We start from the raw sequence: 22,589 nt of genomic DNA on the forward strand, positions 1-22,589 counted from the left end.
ACTCATCTCTAATTAATGAAACACCATTGGATTTTTTTTCTTTTTTTTTCTTTTTTGAGATGAAGTCTCGCTCTGTCACCCGGGTTGGAGTGTGTAGTGGCGCGATCTCGGTTCATTGCAACTTCCGCCTCCTGGGTTCAAGCGATTCTCCTGTCTCAGCCTCCTGAGTAGCTGGGATTACAGGTGCGCACCACCACACTTGTTTAATTTTTGTATTTTTATTAGAGATAGGGTTTCACCATGTTGGCCAGGCTGGTCTAAAACTCCTGATCTCAGGAGATCCACCCGCCTCGGCTTCCCAAAGTTCTGGAATTACAGGCGTGAGCCATGGAGCCCGGCCACTTGGTGCAGTATTTTCTTTGGTGGTTGGTAAACTGTTGTGACTATTTTCTCAAAAGTAGTTCTAGAATCAGCAACATTTAATCCCGAAGCAGGTGCAGGAGAATTCTGTGAGAGTCCAGCATGCAAAAATATGTTCCTGGCCTATGATCTAACCAAGAAGCAGCTCCTCCTAACCCATGATTATCAAATTTCTATGCAGGTCAGGTGAGGTGGCTCACGCCTGTAATTCCAGGGCTTTGGGAGGCTGAGGCAGGTGGATCACTGAGGTCAGGAGTTCGAGACCAGCCTGGCCAATATGGTGTAATCCCGCCTCTACTATAAATACAAAAATTAGCCAGGCGTCAGGAGAATGGCGTGAACCTGGGAGGCGGAGCTTGCAGTGAGCCGAGATCACGCCACTGCACTCCAGCCTGGGCAACAGAGCAAGACTCCGTCTCAAAAAAAAAGAAAAGAAAAAAAAAATTAGCCAGGTGTGGTGACCCATGCCTGTAATCCCAGCTACTTAGGAGGCTGAGGCAGGAGAATCGCTGGAACCAGGGAGGCAGAGGTTGCCGTGAGCCTATATCTTGCCACTGCACACACCAGCCTGGGTGACAGAATGAGATTCCATCTCAAAAAGAAAAAAAAAAAATTCTGTGCAGTCCCCTTTCATGCGCAGATTTTGAAGATTAAAAGCAGAATAATCTATGCAAACAAAAGAACAAAAAATCCAGCTCAGAGTAACAGCATACGGTGCTGGAGATTTGTGACATTTGCAGTGTTGCTTCTGTGCCTTTCTGTGACAATAGAAAAAGTGAAGATTTCAATTGAGTTATGATGCTTGGGTTATTGTTTCTGGGTTTTTTTTCTTTGTTTGTTTTTTGTTTTTTTTTTTCTCCTCTCCCTCCACATAGACCTTGGAACGGACAATTTCAAGTGCATGGGATAAATCCAAAGACTTGAGTCTCTAGCAGCCAGCTAGACTTGGCCTCTCCTTGACTTTGGGCGGTGGGAATAATACTCACCAAATAAGCGACCAGCACAAACTATCTTTTACTCTGAAAGTCTTTGCTTGTGCCTCTCCAAGCTAAAAATAGTAACAGCTAATGCTTACTGAGCACCTACTGCATACCTGACAATGTAAAGAATCCTCTGTTGCTTTGTACAAGAAAACTTTAAAGAAGGTATCATTAACATCACACTTATTTTATTGTAAATGAAGAAAGGCTTATTCACGCAACTTGCACAAGGCCTCCCAGCTAGGAAGCAGTAGCTCTAGATTCAATCCAGATTTAAGTAACACTACATTAAACCACTGCCACCTCACCCCCACCCACCAAGACCAACAAACTTCCAAGAAAATGTTCTAAAACTCTTCAGGGAGTTTTCCTGTAATACTAAGAGGATCATGGAGACTAGTGGGCCAAGCTGATCCTGGAGCTCTTCTGCAGTCCGCTATGTGGCTCCTTTATAAAAGAACATGTTATGGCCTCTAAGATAATCTGTTCCCATAGAATTGGGAAATTGACTCTACACTATGGGGCACAGAACACCAAACACATGCATGTGATTTCTGGTAAACCAACTTGATACCAGATGTAAAAAAATCAGACTTAAACAATAGAGTGGGCAGGGCACAGTGACTCATGCCTGTAATCCCAGCACTTTGGGAGGCCGAGGCAGGCAGATTACCTGAGGTCAGGAGTTCAAGACCAGCCTGGCCAACATGGTGAAACCCCATCTCTACTAAAAATACAAAAATTAGCTAAGCGTGGTAGCGCATTCCTGTAGTCCCAGCCACTCAGAAGGGTGAGGCAGGAGAATCGCTAGAACCCTGGGAGGTGGAGGTTGCAGTGAGCCAAGATCCAGCCACTGCACAACAGCCTGGGTGACAGAGCTAGACTCTGTCTCAAAACAAAACAAAACAAAACAAAACAAAACAATAGAGTGTCTTACCTCAATATAAGACCTTGCACTTTTCAGAATACTTCCTCTTACTCTTCACAGCATAGCTGCAAGGTAGGAAAAGAGATACCATCCCTGTAGAACATACCAGTTAACAGCTCTGGGCAGGGCCAGCTTGAGTAACCGGGATAGTCACTCAGGGCCCCACATGTTCAGAAAGTCCCAGCATTTGGAAGTTTTCACATTCCCCTAGCACTTGGGGTTTAATTAATTATTCATTTAAAATCTTACTAATTTGATCTTTGACTTTATGTTTTGTTTGTTGGTTTGTTTTGAAGCCAAGGTCATGGTCTGTTACTCAGGCTGGAGAACAGTGTTGCACTCATGGCTCACTGCAGCCTCCACCTCCTGGGCACAAGTGATCCTCCAGCCTCAGCTTCCCAAGTGGATGGGACTATAGGCACAAGCCACCATGCCCAACCTTGAATTTGTGTTTTGTAAGTGAAGTCCAGCGGGACAATGGAACGTGCACCAGGATTAGAGCCTCAGTCCTGCACCCTACTGCCTTCTTGCCTCCCAGCTCTTGGTCACCTGGTCCTCCACGGCCACTGATCAGCAACCTCTACTGCCTCCCATCACCAGCGGACCCCTGGCGTGGGCACAGAAAGGGTCTTTTCTTAAGAGAAGATAAGAATCCTGCCGGGTGCAGTGGCTCATGCCTGTAATCCGAGCACTTTGGCGGGCCGAGGTGGGTGGATCACTTGAGGCCAGGAGTTCGAGACCAGGCTGGCCAACATAGTGAAACCCTGTTTCTACTAAAAATACAAAAATTAGCCTGGTATGATGGCGTATGCCTGTAATCCCAGCTACTTGGGAGGCTGAGGCAGGAGAATCACTTGAACCCAGGAGGCAGAGGCTGCAGTGAGCTGAGATTGTGCCACTGTACTCTAGCCTGGGCAACAGAATGAGACTCTGTCTCAAATAAATAAATAAAAAAATAAAAAAAAAGAAGAAGAGAAGAATCCACAGTCAGCTTTCCTTAAGTAACAGTCACCCCCTGGGAGCTGAAAAACCTCCTTTCATTAATAAAAATGTATTTGTGCACAACTTGGACGAATGTTCACCAGGGCAGGGATCGATGTCTGTTTTGGTCACTGCTGTACCTCAAATGCCTACAATAGTATCTGGCATGTAAACATCTGTGTTGAATAAGTGAATGAATTCCTTTTCAGAAATCCATTTGTCAAGAGGTGTTCTCAGCGAGGCAGGGCCTGTGTCTCTTCTCATTTTCGAAGCACAAAGCTGAGCATTTGAGAAGAACTAGCTTCATTCTTGCTAGTGGCACAATTGGTTATCTCATTGAACAGGCAAAAGTAAATGGACCATAGATGCATGTGTCTTTTTTTTTTTTTTTTTTTTTTGAGACAGAGTCTTACTCTGTCACCCAGGCTGGAGTGCAGTGGCATGATCTCGGTTCACTGCAACCTCTGTTTCCTGGGTTCAAGCAATCCTCCCACCTCAGCCTCCTGAGTAGCTGAGACAACAGGCATGCACCACCATGCCTGGCTAATTTTTGTATTTTTAGTAGAGATGAGGTTTAGCCATGTTGGCCAGGCTGGTCTCGAACTCCTGACCTCAAATGATCTGCCTGCCTCAGCCTCCCAAAGTGCTGGGATTACAGGTGTGAGCCATCACGCCCGGCCAACATGTGTGCATGTGTCTTTATAATAGAAAAATTTACATTCCTTTAGGTATATATCCAGTAATGGGATTGCTGAGTCAAATGATATTTCTGTTTTTAGGCCTTTAAGGAATTGCCACACTGTCTTCAACAACTAGTGAATTAATTTGCACTCCTGCCAACAGTGTAAAAACATTCCTTTTTCTCTGCAACCTCGCCAGCATCTGTTATTTTTTGACTTTTTAATAACAGCCACTCTGACTGGTGTGAGATGGTATCTCATTGTGGTTTTGATTTGCATTTCTCTAATGATCAGTAATATTAAGCTTTTTTCATATGATTGCAGCACTGTTCACAATAGCAAAGACATGGAATCTACTAAATGCCTATCAAAGGTAGGCTGGATAAAGAAAATGTGGTACATATACACCACGGACAACCATGCAGCCATAAAAAAGAATGAGATCATGTCCTTCGCAGAGACATGGATGGAGCTGGAGGCCATTATCCTTAGCAAACTAGCACAGGAAGAGAAAATTAAATACTTCATGTTCTCGCTTATAAGTGGGAGCTAAATGATGGGAACATATGGGCACATAGAGGGGAACAACATACACTGGTTCCTATCAGAGGGTGGAGGGTGGAAGGAGGGAGAGGATCAGGAGAAATAACTAATGGGTACTGGGCTTAATACCCGGGTGATGAAATCATCTGTACAGCAAACCCCATGACACAAGTTTACCCGTGTAACAAACCTGCACATGTACCCCTGAACTGAAAGTAAAAGTTAAAAAAAAGAGGAAATGGACTATTTTTTTAATCCAGTGAAGTCTCGCTCACTGTTGAGTGAGCTTTTACCTACGTTTCTGCACATCCGATCACTGTCAAGGGCCCCCAGTCATGTTATGAACGTTGCTCAAATACTCACCAATGAATGACCACGAAATAAGTGGCGAGGGTAAAACCACAGCAAGAAGGAACATGAGGAGCAGACTCTTCCTTTTGCCTCTCTCTGGCCAGGTTCCTTATTTTCTTTGGGTGGAGGACTCAGGCCAGGCGCACCCAGCCACTGGCAGCCTCCGAGAGCCGCGGCGCTGGGTAGGAAGACAGGAAGTGGCGGTGGTGAGCAAGGGTAGCTCGACTCGGGCCGCACTCACAGATTTCACGGAACGTGGACGAGGCTCTCGTCATGGGCTGACCACAGAGCCACAGCAGCATGCGTGCTTTGCCCGAGTTACCTGAAACATCGCGCCCAGGAGCCAGTGACGCACAGGGAGAGTTTCAGCAAGAATGCTGGGCGGGCAGCACCTGTCCAAGACCTCATTAAGTGCTTTATTTCTATCAGGGCACTTTCAGTGACAGAGAACTTCCGAAATAAAGCTTTGGTTATTCCACACCCAACCATCCCCACAAATATACGGAATTATGTTCTCTACCACTGGAAGAATGAGGTTGCTTCAGCAAAGTAATGTTTTAAAGAGCTGCCTTAACATCATTTAGGTATCTAAAAACGTAATTGTTGTTAAATGAGAAAATTGTCAAGCAACTGTTCTCCATATTCACAAAGGGCAAAAGGGAGGGAAATAGGTCAACATCTGGGGAAGAGGCATTGATTAGACTGCATGAGTGTTTTTTATTGATTATTATTTTTTAATGTTTTAAAACTTAACTTTTTTTTTAAAGACAGGGTCTCACTCTATTGCCCAGGCTGAAGTGCAGTGGCAGGATTAGCCTTGAATTCCTGGGCTCAAGTGATCCTCCTGCCTCAGCCTCCTGAGTAGCTGGGACTACGGGTGCGCACCACCAAGTCTGGCTAATAATAATTATTATTATAGAATGATAAATAATATGTAATAATTAATTATCATTATTTTATTTTGGTTTTGCTTTGTTATCCAGGCTGGTCTCAAAAGCCTGGATTCAAGTGACCTTCCTACCTCAGCCCCACAAAGGGCTGAGATTACAGGTGTGAGCCACCACACTTGGCCCTACAGGCACTTTTTAATGTAAAGATGACTAATATATAAAACAGGCTTCCAAGAACAATTATAAAAACTCCCTCCCTAGAGAGATAAGACAAGGACCTGTGTATTCATTCAACAAGTGCTATAATGAACCCCTAACAAGCGCATAGCACTAAGCTAGACGCTAGGGCAGACATGAAAGAAATGCAAGAGTATCTGACAGGAGAGATGGAATTCACATGTGAAAAGCAGCCGTCACACATTCATCCAGCACACATGTGAGGGCCTCCACTGCGAAAGACACGTTGCAAGACTCCAGTGTATTATAAAATAAAGTGAGAGTTCTGCTTCTAGGAATATGGCAGACTAGACGTCCTGAAACTCTGTTATAAAGCCTTAAAATTTTAGAAAAAATACAAAGTTCAATACTTTGAAATGAATGGATAAGTTTGTAGGAAGCTTGCGTGGAACAAAGCAGAAATACAAGCTCAGGGGGCCAGCCTGCAATGATGCTGTGGCCGACTTTAAAATACCTTCCAACTCCAGATGGCTTTGGAAATCTTTTTATCCAGTGAAGTCTCACTTGATGTGTTTGTACATAAGTTTCTCCATATCTGATGGCTGTCAAGGGCCCCGTATAATGTCTTGAACATGCCTAAAATACTTTAAAATATCTTCCGACCCCAGGTGGCCTAACCTGTTTGAACAGCCTTGTTTATGGACACGGGAGATAAGCTTTGAGCTCCATTTGAACAGAAGTCAAATCAATGAACACTCCTCATCCCAAACACACACACACATACACACACACACACACACACAGCGCCCAGACCCAGGAAACGGTGAAGTGAGAAAAATTCTACCTCACTGGCTGGGTGTGGTGGCTCACCCTTGAAACCCTGTCTCTGCTAAAAATGTAAAAATTAGCCAGAAGTGGTGGTGGGCGCCTCTAGTCCCAGCTACTGGGGAGGCTGAGGCAGGAGAATTGTTTGAACCCGGGAGGCGGAGGTTGCAGTGAGCCGAGATCGCCCCACAGCACTCCAGCCTAGGCAACAGAGTAAAACTTTGTCTCAATTAAAAAAAAAAAAAAAAAAATTGACCTCACTGAAGCAGAGGGCAAAGAGACAGGTTCTATTTCTTCTATTTCTGCTTTGGCTCTGGGGTCATGTCTTTCAGTTCTCCCTGGGCATTCATGGACAATCTTCATGTTGATGGGGTCTGTGTAGCCTGGAAAGCCACAAGAGGAGACAACAGGGATCTGGTTGATAATGTCCGCAGTGCCAAGCAGACGCAAACACAAATACTTTCTGGAAAAATGTACACTCAAACCAACTAGGCCTTAAGTATTAAATAATCCCCAGAGTAGAGTTCTAAATACCATGAGCTCAGCTGGGCACGGTGGCTCACACCTGTAATCCCAGCACTTTGGGAGGCCAAGGCGGGTAGATCATGAGATCAAGAGGGCGAGACCATCCTGGCCAACATGGTGAAACCCCATCTCTACTAAAAATACAATAATTAGCTGGGTCTGGTGGCACGCTCCTGTTGTCTCAGGTACTCAGGAGGCTGAGGCAGGAGAATCGCTTGAACCCGGGAGACAGAGGTTGCAGTGAGGTGAGATCACACCACAGCACTCCAGCCTGCTGACAGAGCGAGACTTTGTCTCAAAAAAAAAAAAAAAATCATGAGGAAGAATGCACAGAAAGAAAAAACAATAGAACCAAATCCAAACTTCAACTAACACAACTAACATATAAAAAGATAATGACTACAATTAAAAATCGAAACGCAAACACCAGATTAGATACAATTAAAGACCAAATTAGTGGGATGGAGGATACTTTTGAATAAATTACGCAAAATGTACCCTACAGTGCCAAAAATAAAAATAAAAAATGAAAGTAATAAAGAGGTTAAGACACACAGCAGAGAAGGCCCAGCATGCATTGAGTCAGGAAAGCAGTAACAGAGAATGTGTGTGAGAGGCAATATTAGCAAGGGTAGGACTCAGAATTTTGAGAATTGATATGGCCAGGTGTGATGGCTCATGCCTATAATCCCAGCACGTTAGGAGGTGGGAGGATTGTTTGAGTCAGGAGTTCAAGTCTAGCCTGGGCAACATAGTGAAACCCTATCTCAACAAAAAATACAAAAACAAGCCAGGTGTGGTGGCACATGCCTGTGGTCCCAGCTACTCAGGAGGCTGAGATGGGAGAATCACTTGAGCCAGGAGGTTGAGGCTGCAGGAAGCAGAGATTGTGCCACTGCCCTCCAGCCTGAGTGACAGAGCAAGACCCTGTATCAAAACAAAGAAAGCAGGGTGCGGTGGCCCACGCCTATAATCCCAACACTTTGGGAGGCTGAGGGGGGTTGATCACTTAAGGACGGGAGTTTGAGACCAGTCTGACCAACATGGTGAAACCCCATCTCTACTAAAAATACAAAAATTAGCCAGATGGAGTGGCATGCACCTGTAGTCCCAGCTACTTGGGAGGCTGAGGCAGGAGAATACCTTGAACCAGGGAGGTGGACAGAGATCATTGATGTATACATTCAGCAACTCCCACAGATCCCAAGCAGAATAATTGTTAAATGCATCCGGGGGCCGGGCACTGTGGCTCATGCCTGTAAGCCCAGCACTTTGGGAGGCTGAGGGTGATGAATCATCTGAGGTCGGGAGTTTGAGACCAGCCTGGACAACATGGTGAAACCCTGTCTCTACTAAAAATACAAAAATTAGCCGGGCATGGTGGCGGGCGCCTGTAATCCCAGCTACTCGGGAGGCTGAGACAGGAGAATCTCTTGAACCCAGAAGGCAGAGGTTGCCTTGAGCTGAGATTGCACCACTGCACTCCAGCCTGGGTGAGAAGAATGAAACTCTGTCTCAAAAAAAAAAAAAAAAGAAGCGTCTGGAAAGAAACAGCCAGAGAGAAAAGACATATGATCTACAAAGGAGTGAAAATAAAATGAACAGCTAATTACTCAGCAGCAAAAGTGAAAGTCAGGAAACTGTAGATTATTATCTTCAATATTAATGCTGTGAGAAAGTGAGTATTGACAGGAAACTGCCTGCCCAAAGAAGGCAATTCTTAAAAGAAAAAAGAGTAAAATTGTGACATCTTGAAGATGTTTCTGAAAGATTGTTTTTGAAAAAGCAATACTGAGAATAATTACCATTAACAGACTCTCAAAAACTCTAAAATATACAATTCCCAATAAAAGGAAATGATCACAGAGAAGTCTGAGATACCAGAAAGATTGGTGAACAAATAAAATGTGGGAACATTTTTTTTTTGAGATGGAGTTTTGCTCTTCTTGCCCAGGTTGGAGTGCAATGGCACAGTCTCAGCTCACTGCAACCTCTGCCTCCAGGGTACAAGTGATTCTCCTGTCTCAGCCTCCCGAGTAGCTGGGATTACAGGTGCCTGCCACCACGCCCGGCTAATTTTTTTTTTTTTTTTTTTTTTTAGTAGAGATGGGATTTCACCATGTTGGCCAGGCTGGTCTCGAACTCCTGACCTCAGGTGATCCACCCACCTCGGCCTCCCAAAGTGTTGGGATTACAGGTGTGAGCCACCGTGCCCCGCCTTTTTTTTTTTTTTTTCTTTTTGAAACTGAGTCTTAATCTGTTACCCAGGCTGGAGTGCAGTGATGTGATCTTGGCTCACTGCAATCTCCACCTCCCAGGTTCAAGTGATTCTCCTGCCTCAGCCTCCTGAGTAGCTGGGATTACAGGTGCCCTCCACCATGCCCAGCTTATTTTTGTATTTTTAGTAAAGACAGGGTTTCACCATGTTGGCCAGGCTGGTCTTGAACTCCTGAACTCAGGTGATCCACCCACCTCGGCCTCCCAAAGTGCTGGGATTACAGGCGTGAGCCACCATGCCCGGCCTAAATGTGGGAAAATATAAATTCACTGATTATGTGAACCAATATAATGGGTGATGTGTGAAGTTGAACATTACTGGACAACAATGGCATGTTAACTGTGAGTGGAGAGATTGATGTTAAAGCATTCCGAGGTTCTTTGATTTGGCAGCAGAATAAAGTTTATTAGTTAACTTTGGATTAGGTAAAGTATTCATGTGAAATATTAATAATCAATTGCAACCAATAAGGTAACAGAAATACGGGACAATTAACCAGGGCAGGGAAAAAATGGCGGGGGGAAGGGAGTACCTCAATTAATGTGGTTAAATCTCAAAAACATAATTTTGTGCCAAACCAAGTTTACATAGTACAATAAAGCTTAAAAATAAGCAATATACAGTAATGTATTTATTACTTAGAGATAAGTAAAAATTGGCAAAATTATAAAGAAAGGCAAAGAAGTAATTAATGAAAGGCAAAGAGGTAACTAACAAAATCAGGATCGTAATTAGCTCTGGGAAAAGAATGGGAAAAGGTATTTGGTAATGTTTATTACTTAAGTTGGGTTAAAATATTTATATTCTTTTATTAGCATTTGTATTAATATTAGTGTTAGTATTATTTGAAATGTACATAGGCATTATAGAAACTGCTTCTTTGTGGGGTTTTCATTTTTTATTTATTTATTTTTTTTAAGAGGGAGTCTTGCTCTGTCACCAGGCTGGAGTGCAGTGGCGCCATCTCGGCTCACTGCAACCTCCGCCTTCCAGGTTCAAGCAATTCTCCTGCCTCAGACTCCTGAGCAGCTGGGACTACAAGCACGTACCACCATGCCCAGCTAATTTTTGTATTTTTACTAAAGATGGGGTTTCACCAGTTTGGCCAGGATGGTCTCGATCTCTTGACCTCGTGATCTACCCACCTCGGCCTCCCAAAGTTCTGGGATTACAGGTGTGAGCCACTGTGCCCAGCTTAGAAACTCTTTTAAAATTTGAAGTATGTTTGTACTTACATTTCTTTGCTATTGCAGGACGGGCACAGTGGCTCACACCTATAATCCCAGCATTTTGGGAGGCCGAGGCAGGTGGATCACCTGAGGTCAGGAGTTTGAGACCTGCCTGGCCAACATGGTGAAACCCAGTCTCTACTAAAAATACAAAAATTAGCCAGGTGTGGTGGCACTCAGCTCACTGTGGTCGGCAGTGAGCTGAGATTGTACTACCGCAATCCAGCCTGGGCGACAGAGCAAGACTCTGTCTCAAAGAAAAAAAAGAAAAATTTGTTTGCTATTGCTGAGAAATACACTACAGACACCAAAACTCAGCGATTATAGACAAGAATCATTTACAACCACTCATATTTATGCAGATGGTTTGGCGGCTCTGCTAATCTAGGCTGGGTTGGACTAGGGGGCAGAGAAGGATACACTGCTGCTTGGGAGGAACTATAAAGTCACATGTGGCCGGGCACGGTGGCTCACGCCTGTACTCCCACCACTTTGGGAGGCTGAGGCGGGTGTATCATCTGAGATCAGGAGTTCAAGACCAGCCTGAACAACATGGTGAAACCCCGTGTCTACTAAAAATACAAAAATTATCTGGGCGTGGTTGTGCACACCTGTAATTCCAGCTACTCAGGAGGCTGAGGCAGGAGAATCACTTGAACCTGGGAGGGGGAGGTTGTGGTGAGCTGAGATCATGCCACTGAACCCCAGCCTGGGCGACACAGCAAGACTTTGTCTCAAAAAAAAAAAAAAAATTCACCCTCGATATTTCACATAAGTTCTTTTCTATTTTCCCTAAGTGTCAGCCAGTCTGAGAAATAAAGGGAAAGAGTACAAAAGAGAGAAATTTTAAAGCTAGGTGTCCAGGGGAGACATCACATGTTGGCAGGTTCTGTGATGCCCCACAAGCTGCAAAACCAGCAAGTTTTTATTAGTGATTTTCAAAAGGGGAGGGAGTGTACAAATAGGATGTGGGTCACAGAGATCACATGTTTTCAGGGCAACAAAAGATCACAAGGCAGGAGGTCAGGGCGAGATCACAAGGTCAGGGTGAAACTAGAATCACTAATGAAGTTCCATGCCCCGCTGTATACGCATTGTCATTGATAAACATCTTAACAGGGTTCAAGAGCAGAGAACCGGTCTGACTAGAATTTGCCAGGCTGGAATTTCCTAATCCTAGCAAGCCTGGGGGCGCTGCAGGAGACTAGGGCATGTTTCATCCCTGCCTACGTCTGCATGAGGCAGACACTCTCAGGGCAGCATTTGAGAGGCCCCCCCGGGAATGCATTCTTTTCCCAGGGCTGTTAATTATTAATATACCTTACTGGGGAAAGAATTCAGTGATAATTCTCTTACCCGTTTTCGGTAATAAGAGAAATATGGCTCTGTCCTGCCTGGCCCACAGGCAGCCAGACTTTAAGGTTATCTCCCTTGTTCCCTGAAAATCACTGTTATCCTGTTCTTAAGGTGCCCAGATTTCATATTGTTCAAACACACATGCTCTACAAACAATTTGTGTAGTTAACGCAATCATCACAGGGTCCTGAGGCGACATTCATCTTCAGCTTATGAAGATGACGGGATTAAGAGATTAAAGTAAAGACAGGCATAGGAAATCACAAGTATTGATTGCGGAAGTGATAAATGTCCATGAAATCTTCACAATTTATGTTTGGAGATTGCAGTAAAAGACAGGCATAAGAAATTATAAAAGTATTAATTTGGGGAACTAATACATGTCCATGAAATCTTCACAATTTATGTTCTTCTGCCATGGCTTCAGCCGGTCCCTCCATTCAGGGTCCCTGACTTCCCACAACAAACATCAAACTTGCCATGCTAACCATTTTTTTTTTTTTTTTGGATTGCAGAAACGTATTAAAATGGAAAGACATTGTTTAATTAATCTTCTGTGCCATGAGAATCCATCAGGTTGTCTACAACAAAGACCACTGGAAGGCTGAGGATCACTTGAGCCCAGGAGTTTGGGGCTGTAGTGAGCTATGATAGGGCTACTGCACTCCAGCCTGGGTAACAGGGCAAGACCCTTTCTTAACCATTGTTAAGTGTACAGTTCAATACTATTAAGAACATTCATGTTGTGCAGCCATCGCCACCATCCATCTCCAGAACTCTTTGCATCTTGCAGAACAGAAACTCTGTACTCATTAAACAATAAGCTCCCTGACCCATGTCCCCTCCTCCCCAGCCCTTGGTGACCACCATTGTACTTTCTGCCTCTATTAATCTGACACCTGTAGTGCCTTACATAAATAGAATTATATGGCATTTATCTTTTTGTGAGTAGCTTATTTCACCTAGCATAATGTCAAGGTTTATCCATGTTGTAGCATATGTCAGGATTTTCATTCTTTTTAAGGCTGAATAATGTTCCATTTATGTATATACCACACTTTGTTTAACAATTCATATGTAGGCAAGGCATGGTGGCTCATGCCTGCAATCCCAGCACTTTGGGAGGCCAAGGTGGGTGGATCATTAGGTCAGGAGTTCAAGACCAGCCTGGCCAACATGAGGAAACCCCCCATCTCTACTAAAAATACAACAAATGGCCAGGCACCGTGGCTCAAGCCCGTAATCCCAGCACTTTGGGAGGCCAAGGTGGGTGGATCATGAGGTCAGGAGATCGAGACCATCCCAGCTAACACGGTGAAACCTCAACTCTACTAAAAAAATACAAAAAAATTAGCCGGGCTGGTGGCGGGTGCCTGTAGTCCCAGCTACTCGGGAGGCTGAGGCGGGAGAATGGTGTGAACCTGGGAGGCGGAGCTTGCAGTGAGCAGAGATCACGCCACTGCACTCCAGCCTGGGCGACAGAGCAAGACTCCATCTCAAAAAAAAAAAAAAAAAATTAGCTGGATGTGGTGGTGCATGCCTGTAATCCCAGCTACTCAGGAGGCTGAGGCAGGAGAGTCTCTTGAACCTGGGAAGCAGAGGCTGCAGTGAGCCAAGATTGCACCACTGAACTCCAGCCTGGGCGACAGAGCAAGATTCTGTCTCAAAAAAACAAAACAAAACAAAACAAAAAAATCTGTAGATGGACACTTGGGTTGCTTATACCTTTCAGCTATTATAAATAATGCTGCTATGAACATGAGTGTATATCTATCTGTTCAAGTCCCTGCTTTCAATTCTTTGGGTTATATACTCCAAAATGAAATGGCTGGATCATATAGTAACTCTTTTTAATTTTTGGAGAAACTGCCATACTGTTCTCTACAGTAGCTGCACTGCTTTACATTCCCACCCACAGTGCAGAAGGTTCCAGTTTCTCCTCATCTTCACCCATGCTCATTGCTTTCTTGTTGTTTTTTGATAATGGCCATCCTAACGGGTGGGATGTGGTACTTCATTGCCATTTTAATTTGCATTTCCCTAAGGATTAGTGATGTTGGGCATCTTTGAGCATCTTTTCATGTGCTTAGAGGCCATTTGTATATCTTCTTTGGAGAAACGTCTGTCTAAGTCCTTTGCCCACTTTTTAACCCGATTGTTTTCCCCTATCTTAAACGGGAAGTTTTTCCCCTGTTTTCTGAGAGTTTTACAGTTTTAGCTCCACATTTAGGTCTTTGATCTTTTTTTATTTTTATTTTTTGAGATGGAGTTTCCCTCTTGTTGCCCAGGCTGGAGTGCAGTGGCACAATCTCGGCTCACTGCAAACCTTCACCTCCTGGGTTTGAGCGTGTCTCCTATTTCAGCCTCCCAAGTAGCTGGGATTACAGGTGCACTCCATCACGCCTGGCTAATTTTTTGTAATTTTAGTGGAGACAGGGTCTCACCATGTTGGTCAGGCTGGTCTTGGACTCTTGACCTCAGGTGATCCACCCACCTCGGCCTCCCAAAGTGCTGGGATTACAGGCATGAGCCACTGAGCCCAGCTTTTGATCCATTTTTAGTTATTATTTATATGTGGTATAAGGGAAGGTGTAGTGTTGTATACACATGCATATGTTTTTGTCCATGGTTCCTGGCTCAGAAACCCCATAGCCCTTGTTAGAGTCTTTCCTTTTAATGTCGGGTGTGTTAAAATGAGCCCCTGGGGCAGGCCTCAGGAAACAGAATCTCTCTGTCCTACTCTTGCCTTCCTTTCATCTGCCCCAAGTCAGGACTCTAATTTTCCCCCACCTTTCTTATTGTGGGTCTTAAGGCCCTCCCCAGAGAAAGTCCTACCCTATATCCTGGGGAAAGGAATGCTGATGTCATGAAGCTTCCATAAAAATCCAAGAGAACTGGGTTCAGGGAGTTTCCAGATAGCTGAACACATGGAAGTTCGTAATAAACTGGTAAACATAAGTAAGTGTTTCCCTGAGTTCTGTGAGCTACTCTAACAAGTTAATTGAACCCAAAGAAGGAGTTACAGGAACCCCAACTTGAAGCCAGTTTGGTCAAAAGTTCCTGAGGCCCAGACTTGTAACTGAGGGAAAGGAGGGGTCAGTCTTGTGGGACTGAGCCCTCAACTTGTGGGATCTGATGCAGTCTCCAGGTAGATATTGGTGGAACTGAATTGGAGGACACCAGCTGGTGTCCACTGATTGTAGATGGGGGAGAAAAAATCCACATATTTGGTCACAGAAGTCTTCTGTGTTGATTGTTGTGATGTGAGAGCAGAGGAAAAACATGGATTTGAGAGTTATTCCCAAAACCAAAGGGTCCAACTTTGTTCTTTTGCATGTGAATATTCAGTTGTCCCAACACCATTTGTTGAAAAAAAATGTCCTTTCCCTCATTGACTGATATCGCCATCCTTGTCTAAAATTATTTGAACCATATATGCAAGGGTTTAGTTCTGAGTTCTCTATTTTGTCCCATTGATCTATATGTCTGTCTTTATGTCAATACCACACTGTTTTGATTATGGTAGCTTTGTAGTAAGTTTGAAGTCAAGAAGTGTGAGATCTCCAACTTTGTCCCGTAGATGCCAGCTACTGGCAGGGTTAGTCCCTAACCACCTACTGCTTGCTAAATCAACTTTAGAGATGGTAGAGAGTTGCAGGCAACATATTGGTTTGACAGAATGGGCTCCCTTGCCTTTCTGCTTGTAGATTCCACTGAAGAAGCATTGGTAAAGTCTCTCTTCCCACTGCCATCATGTCTAAGTCAGAGTCTCCTAAAGAGACCAGACAGCTGCAGAAGCTCTTCATTGGACGGTTGGGCTTTGAAACAACTGACAAAAGCCTGAGGAGCCATTTTAAGCAATGGGGAATGCTCAACGAACTGTGACATGAGAGATGCAAACACCAAGCATTCCAGGGGCTTTGGGTTTATCACATATGCCACTGTGGAGGAGGTGGATGCCGCCATGTATGCAAGGCCACACAAGGTGGATGGAAGAGTTGTGGAGCCAAAGAGAACTGTCTCAACAGAAGATTCTCAAAGACCAGGTGCCCACTTAGCTGTGAAAAAGATATTTGTTGGTGGCATTAAAGAAGACACTGAAGAATATCACCTAAGAGATTATTTTGAACAGTGTGGAAAAATGGAAGTGATTGAAGTCATGACTGAAACGAGGCAGCAGCAAGAAAAGGGGCTTTGTCTTTGTAACCTTTGACGACCGTGACTCTGTGGATAAGATTGTCATCCAGAAATGCCATCCTGGCTGGATGCAGTGGCTCATGCCTAAAATCCCAGCAGTTTGGGAGGCCGAGGCAGGTGGATCACTTGAGCCCAGGAGTTCAAGACCAGCCTGGCCAATATGGCAAAACCCCATCTCTACTAAAAATACAAAAAATTAGCTGGGCATTGTGGCACACACCTGTAATCCCAGCTACTCAGGACACTGAGGCCCAAGAATTGCTTGAACCTGGGAGGTGGAGGTTGTAGCGGGCTGAGATCATGCCACTGCACTCTAACTGGGGCAACAAAGTAAGACTCTGTCTCAAGAAAAAAAAGAAATACCACCCTATGAATGGTCACAACTTTGAAGTTAGGTAGGGAAGCTCTGCCAAAGCAAGAGATGGCTAGTGCTTCACCCAGCCAAAGAGGTCAAAGTGGTTCTGGAAACTTCGGTGGTGGTGGAGGGGGTGGTTTTGGTGGGTTGTGGAGGAAACTTCAGTGGTCATGGTGGCTTTGGTGGCAGCCGTGGTGGTGGTGAATATGGGGGCAGTGGGGATGGCTATAATGGATTTGGTAATGAGGGAAGCAATTTTGGAGGTGGTGAAAGCTACAATGATTTTGGCAATTACAAGAATCAGTCTTCAAATTTTGGACCCATGAACGGTGGAAACTTTGGAGGCAGAAGCTCTGGCCCCTGTGATGTTGGAGGCCAATACTTTGCCAAACCATGAAATCAAGGTGGCTGTGGCAGTTCCAGTAGAAGCAGTACCTATGGCAGTGGCAAAAGGTTTTAATTATTGCCAGGAAAGAAAGCCTAGCAGGAGAGGCGAGCCAGAGAAGGGACAGGGAAGCTACAGGTTACAACAGATTGTGAACTCAGCCAAGCACCATGGTGGCAGGGTCCAGCTGCTACAAAGAAGACATGGTTTTGACAAATATATGTATGGGCAAAAAACTGCAAGACTGTATTGATGACTAACTGCATAACAGGTTATTTTCAATTTCTGTTCAGTGGAAAGCATAAAGCATTCCAACAAAAGGCTTTAATGTAGATTTTGGTTTTTGCACCCATGCTGTTGATTGCTAAATGTAATAGTCTGATCATGACCCTAAATAAATGTGTCTTTAAAAAAAAAAGAATGGGCTCTCTCTTTCCAAGGCTGAAGCATTTGCCAGATCAATAGCTGCATCCTACAGACCAGCGTCTGTGTTAATCTGCTCTAATGAAGATACTACCCCTGGCCTAGCAACTGCAGTTTGGGTTTACACTTGGGTACGTTTGCAGTAGGTCACTGTCATCTGTCATAATCCATTTATGTTATATTGAAGCTAGACAGGTAACCTGGGTGACTATGATGAGGACTGCTATTCTGACATCCTCTAAGTCTTTGAGGGTGGCATGGGTCACCATTCATCTCATGATTTCAGGGCTTCTGTTTGGCTTTTCCTACTATAATCGCCCTTACTGTAAAAATCAAGAAAAAAGTATAAGGGTTCTGTGTTAGGTATGTTCATTTCTATCACACATTTGGGAATCCAGGAAATTTCCACTGGGTGAGCCCAGGCACTCAGTGCACCCATTGTGAGATGGACCAGACTTAGCAAGAGGGAACCCAACATGTAGCCTGCAACTCTCTGCCATCTCTGTGATCCCATGGTGCAAGCATTAGTGGGGATGAGGACAGGAATAGCTGGCATCTACTGGCCCAGTCATCCTGTCCACTTGGTTGTTCTCTTCTGTGGTGTGTGCTCTTTGGTGGGTATTAGCGAGTGATACAAAGGTTCTCAGCTGGACGCAGTGGCTCACGCCTGTAATCCCAACACCTTGGGAGGCTGAGGCAGGTGGATCTCCTGAGATCAGGAGTTTGAGACCAGCCTGGCTAACATGGTGAAACCCCATCTCTACTAAAAATACAAAAAATTAGCCGGGTATGGTGGCTCACACCTGTAATCCCAGCTACTCTGGAGGATGAGGCAGGAAAATTGCTTGAACCCAGGAGGCAGAGGTTGCAGTAAGCTGAGATTGCACTACTGCTCTCCAACCTGGGCAATAGAGCGAGACTCCGTCTCAAAAAACAAACAAACAAAACCAAAGATTCTCACACTTTTTGCTGCTTCCCATACATCCAGCCACATGTCTCCCCTCCAGACCTCTTATTTCCAATATTTCCAATGGCCAGGACTCCACTATCTCCATGTGCCCCTACTCTGACACATGTCCAGGACAGCAAGTCTCAGCCTGACTCTGCCCTGTATCCAACAGTCTTTGAAAACACGGGCACACCACTTTCCTTAGTTATGGTTACCCAAGTAAATCCTTCGGGGAAAAGATTAGGGAAATGGCTACCCTATGCAATTGTCATGGTGCTGCAGAGCCCTTCTTTATGGTGACCTAGACCTTCCTTCAGCCAGTGAGTTTTTGGTTTAAGAGTTACTTCACCCGGGCATGGTGGCACATGCCTATTATCCTACCTACCTGGGAGGCTGAGGCAGGAGGAATGCATGAGCTCAGGAGTTCAAGTCCAGCCTGGGCTACATAGTAAGACCCAGTCTCATTTATAAATATAAATAAGTAAGACCCATTTCAAATCTGGAAATAGCAAAGGGGCTTTCCACTGTGGTGTCTAATCTCAACCTTCTGCTGACATGTTTTTATATCTCTTTTGTATGTATTGGGTAATACCTTTGAAAGTTTCCATCTCTTTTGCCCTGGGACCAGCATGTGCTATTGACCATCTTTATAGGCCACGGGGAATGAGGACCCTCCAGCTAGCTGCTCTTCCGGCTCTGCTTCCTGCTATGGCCTTGACACCCACCTCGCTTCTGCAGGTTAAATGCTTCTATCCGGCATTGCTTTTGCTACTAGAAACCCTGGTTCTGGAGCAGCATGTCTCACCAACCATCCTGGCCTGCAGAGTCCAGCAGTACTGGTGCTCCCCTAACCCACATTCCTTATCCCCTTGTAAGCAGGGTGTCCTCCAGGGCCTCCCAATGTCGGCTGGTGGTCGTCCTGGTCTTATATAGCAAGTCCATTGCAGCAGGCCTATCTCTCTGAGTCTTCAGATTCCCTCCTCCACAGTAAGCCCATGGCATTTTTAGCATCTCTGCTTCAGCTGGTTGAGGCCCGTAACTTATTCCAAGCCTGCAAAGCCATCCCACCAAGACTTGGTCCCTTGGGCCAATGCGATTATAATGGGAGAATCTCTCCATATTGACAAACACTTCCCTTATCCGACTTTGCACGGACCTACCCTGATCCTGCACGCTCCAGGTCCACTCCCAGAACGACTGTTGTTCCTGCCAGTACTTAGTAAGCTGGTCTTGCAGCTATTTGTAAGTATAATCCTTCTCCTCCCTTAGCAAGGGTAGCACACTCCCAGTTAGGTCACACTGGGATTTCACCCTGGTGTTTGGTCTGGAGGCCAGGAGGGAAAGTGAAGGCAGAGACTCAGGAAGACAAATGTTATCTTACAAGGGCAACTGGCTCATTTAAGGTACTTGGTGGTGAAGTATTTGAAGCATCTCTTTAAAACCGAAAACAAGATGATGTCCGTTATCATCACTTCTGTCCATTGTATAATAGGTGTACTATCTTGAGCAGTAAGACAGGTTGCCAAAATGAAGGGAATAAGAACTAGAATAGGGGTGGGTGCAGTGTCTCACAGCTGCAATCCCAGTGCTTTGGGAGGCCAAGGCAGGCAGATCACTTGAGCCTAGGAGTTCGAGACCAGCCTGGGCAACATAGTAAAACACCATCTCTACAAAACCTACAGAAAATTAGCCAGAAGTGGTGGTGTGCGCCTGTATCCCAGATACTAGGGAGGCTGATGTAGGAGGATCACCTGAAACCAGGGACATAGAGGCTGCAGTGAGTCATGATCATGCCACTGCGCTCCAGCCTGGGTGAATAACTAATTTTTTTAATGTAAATTATTTAATATTTTAAATTTTAAAATTAAAAGAATTAGAATATAAGAAACAAAATTGTCATTTCTCACAGATAATATGATTTTCCATATGCAGAAAATCCAAGACAATCAAAAAAGTAACAGAATTATGATATAAACCAGCTAGATTTTTTCTTTTTTTTTTCCGAGACAGGGGCTTGCTCTGTCGCCCAGGCTGGAGTGCAGTGGCGCAATCTTGGCTCACTACAACCTCCGCCTCTCGGGTCCAAGTGATTCTCCTGCCTCAGCCTCCTAAGTAGCCGGGATTACAGGGATGCGCCACCATGCCCAGCTAATTTTTGTATCTTTTGTAGACACAGGGTTTAGCCCCGTTGCCCAGGCTGGTCTCAAACTCCTGGTCCCAAGTGATCCTCCTGCCTCCCAAAGTGCTGGGATTATAGGTGTGAGCCACTGCACCTGGCCCAGCTAGTTTTTTTTATGTAAGATGAACATTCAAATATCAAGTCCATGCCTCTACACCAACAACAAAGGATTAGAAAATGTATTTTCAGAGACAACTTTTATAAAATAAAAAGACTATAAAGTAACAAGAACAAATTTTAAAAATACTTAGAAACCGTTTGTGCATAAAGTCATAAAACTTATTGACATCATCAGGATACTTGATATCAAAAGACAATTGAAGGCCAGGAGCAGTGGCTCACACCCGTAATCCTAACGCTTTGAGAAGCTGAGGCTAGAGGATCGTTTGAACCCAGGAGTTTGAGACCAGCCTGGGTAATACAGCAAGACCCCGTTTCTACAAAAATTTTTTAAAGGGTTTGGCCAGGTGTGGTGGCTCACACCTGTAATCCCAGCACTTTGGGAGGCCAAGGTGGGGGAATCACTTGAGGTCAGGAGTTCGAGACCAGACTGGCCAACATGGTGAAACCCTATCTCTACTAAAAATACAAAAAAAAAAAAAAATTAGCCAAGAGTTGTGGTGGGCACCTGTAATCTCAGCTACTCAGGAGGCTGAGGCACAAGAATCACTTGAACCCAAGAGCTGGGCATAGTGGTGCATACCTGTGACCTCAGCTACTCAGGAGGTTGAAGTGGGGGGATCGCTTGAGCCCAAGAGTTCGAAGCTGCAGTAAGCTATGATAACACCACTGCACTTTAGCCTGGATGAATGAGACTCTTTCTCTAAGAATGTATATAAATAAATAAGAAATATGTACATTATTAAATATAGTCCTTTGCCTCAATCTGCTCACAATTTTTTTTTTCTTTTTTGAAACAGAGTCTTACTCTGTCACCCAGGCTGGAGTACAGTGGTGTGATCTCAGCTCACTGCAACCTCTGCCTCCCAGGTTCAAGTGATTCTCCTGCCTCAGCCTCCCGAGTAGCTGGGATTACAGGTGCCCACCACCACACCCAGCTAATTATTGTATTTTTTGGTAGAGATGGGGTTTTGCCATGTTGGCCAGGCTGGTTTCGAACCCCTGACCTCAGGTGATCCACCTTCCTCGGTCTCCTAAAGTGCTGGGATTACAGGGATTACACCCGGCTGAAGCTGCTCACAATTTAGTGAGGGAAGTCAGACATGTAAAACATAACCTATAATGCAAAATGTATGCGCAAATTATGCCAGGGGAAAAGGGACTAATTATAACTGAGAAGATCAGGGAAGGCCTGTGGCATTTGAGACGAGCCCTGAGGAGACTTTTAAGGCATTGAGAAGGAAGGGAAGAGAGTTACTGACCAGGAGGAGGGAACCAGGATCAAAAGCAGAGAGGAGAGAAGGGAAGATCTACAAAGGATGGTGGGAAAATGAGAGAGAGGATACGAGATTCCACCTCCTGCATCTAGCTTACCTCCCACTCCCGTAGAACAGTGTCTGCCTTGAGCAAACAATGATTCACAATTTTTTTTTTTTTTTTGAGACAGGGTCTCTGTCACCCAGGCTGGAATGCAGTGGCACGATCTCAGCTCACTGCAACCTCTGCATCTGAGGCTCAAACCGTCCTCCTGCCTCAGCCTCCCAAGTAGCTGGGATTACAGACACGCACCATCACACTTGGCTAATTTTTGTATTTTTTATAGAGATGGGGTTTCACCATGGCTGGTCCTGAACTCCTGAGCTCAAGTGATCTGCCCGCCTTGGCCTCCCAAAGTGCTGGGATTACAGGTGTGAGCCACCATGCAGGGCCATGATTCACAAAAATTAAAAAAATAAAAAGAGAGAGAGAGAGAACGATCTCTGCTGGATCAAGGGTCTACTCATTTTCTCCAGTGAAACAGAAAGAATGTAGCTTGGCCAGGCACGGTGCCTCACGCCTACAATCCCAGCACTTTGGGAGGCTGAGGCAGGTGGATCA

The 22,589-nt window shown here is 44.9% G+C and overlaps 1 long non-coding RNA gene and 1 pseudogene across 1 annotated transcript; one reads left to right on the forward strand and one right to left on the reverse strand.

The window, feature by feature from the left end:
- Positions 1 to 775: 775 nt before the first annotated feature.
- On the reverse strand, positions 776 to 4,959 carry LOC129525126 (uncharacterized). The gene is made up of 3 exons (XR_008669203.2): positions 4,836 to 4,959; positions 2,278 to 2,333; positions 776 to 1,118 (listed from the first exon to the last, which is right to left on the reverse strand). It is a non-coding gene; the product is annotated as an uncharacterized lncRNA (long non-coding RNA).
- Positions 4,960 to 15,856: 10,897 nt separating this feature from the next.
- LOC101133693 (heterogeneous nuclear ribonucleoprotein A1-like) lies at positions 15,857 to 17,115 on the forward strand (annotated as a pseudogene).
- The last annotated feature ends 5,474 nt before the right edge of the window (positions 17,116 to 22,589 follow it).

This window comes from Gorilla gorilla, chromosome 8, assembly GCF_029281585.2.
Source record: "Gorilla gorilla gorilla isolate KB3781 chromosome 8, NHGRI_mGorGor1-v2.1_pri, whole genome shotgun sequence".
NCBI lineage: Eukaryota > Metazoa > Chordata > Mammalia > Primates > Hominidae > Gorilla > Gorilla gorilla.